Source organism: Lampetra planeri, chromosome 1, assembly GCF_965212315.1.
Source record: "Lampetra planeri chromosome 1, kcLamPlan1.2.h2, whole genome shotgun sequence".
Taxonomy (NCBI): domain Eukaryota; kingdom Metazoa; phylum Chordata; class Hyperoartia; order Petromyzontiformes; family Petromyzontidae; genus Lampetra; species Lampetra planeri.
This window is the reverse complement of record NC_136107.1, coordinates 1580556-1582011: the sequence shown is the minus strand read 5'-3', so window position 1 is coordinate 1582011 and position 1456 is coordinate 1580556.

Genomic DNA, 1456 nt, shown 5'->3' with positions numbered 1-1456 from the left:
GGGGGGGGTCGGTAGCCTGGCCCGGCCGCCTTTGTCTCCCTCGTGGCGATGTTTACTACACACCGCACCAGGTGCTCATTTGAGGTATGAATCAACCTGGGGGGGAGCCCAGGACCCGATTTAAAGCTTTCGTGACTGCAGGGATTCATCTTCTTGGTTCTTTCGGTAAAGTCTTGAACAGGTCTGTCGAGAAGGCAAAGTCTGAAGTTCAGACTTTGCCTTTTCGACAAACCTGTTCTCCACCTGAAGACGGCTGCTTGCGTTGTGGCCGAAACGTCGTGGGAATTATTTTATTATGTTTTATTTTTATTATTTTATAATGTTTCCTTCTACGTGACTTTACCGAAAGAACCAAGAAGATGAAGCCCAGGACCCGTTCAGATAATCGTCACCGGTGTTGGCGGTGAGCGGGAATCGAACTCGGGTGGCTGGGCTTCGTAGCGCACGCACACAAGACACAAAGACAAAGATCCCCCGTGTAGCCTGCACACACTGTTGGGGACGACACGTGCTGTTAGCGAGCAGCTATGAAAGCCGGAACGGCACGCGATAGGGTGGTAAAGTCCTGCAGATTGTATTTGAGCTTTAAATGAAAGGTTGCAGGACAGGGTCGGATACCGCGTGCCACTGATAAGCGATATCAGGAATCGATACGGACGGGTGCCCGTCGTGCAGAGGATGCCCTGCTATGGTTACCGTTGCCCATCGATAGCAAAGACAACAACAGCAGCCTCAGTTCATCACTCAATGACGGTGATGTCACCACAGCGATTGTGCTCAGCTTGAACCTGCTGGCTTCAACGGATATTCCAAGCAAATCGTTTTCTAAAATTAATTATTGTTACCTTTGATGTAATATTTTATTTAAATATCGGGATGCAGCCGAAGGGTCGCATGCCACTTCAATCACAGCGGCGTTGGCATCGTCCTGAAGCACACCACTCAGAATAAGAATCTTTACTTAGAGGAATCCAGTAGGGGCGGGTCAGCGAGTTACAACACCAAACAGTACAAACACATATGATAGGGAGGGCAAAATAGGGAAAAGGCTAAGCAAGGCGCTAAATATAATACTTATACATAAATAAAAACATTAATTATATAAGTTCAATTTGTCAAGCTTGGGCAAGGCCGCACAAAACAACAAAACAGTCCCAAGACCACACCAAGATAACGCCACACAGCAGCAGAAGACATTGAATATACAACGACCGTCATCTACACACAGCAATCGAATCTCAAACCAAGTGCTGTATACTCATGGCCAGCCTGAAACAAAAGCAAGTCATGTTATGACCCCATATTATATATGTAAACAACAAATGTTATTGCGGAGCGAACTTAGGCCGCATTTGGATTATTTTCAACAACAAAAAAATTGCGGTGACGTGCTTAAACGCGTGCAGCACGGAATACATTAATTAAGAAACGCAGAAAGGAGGGGCGTTGTAATTGT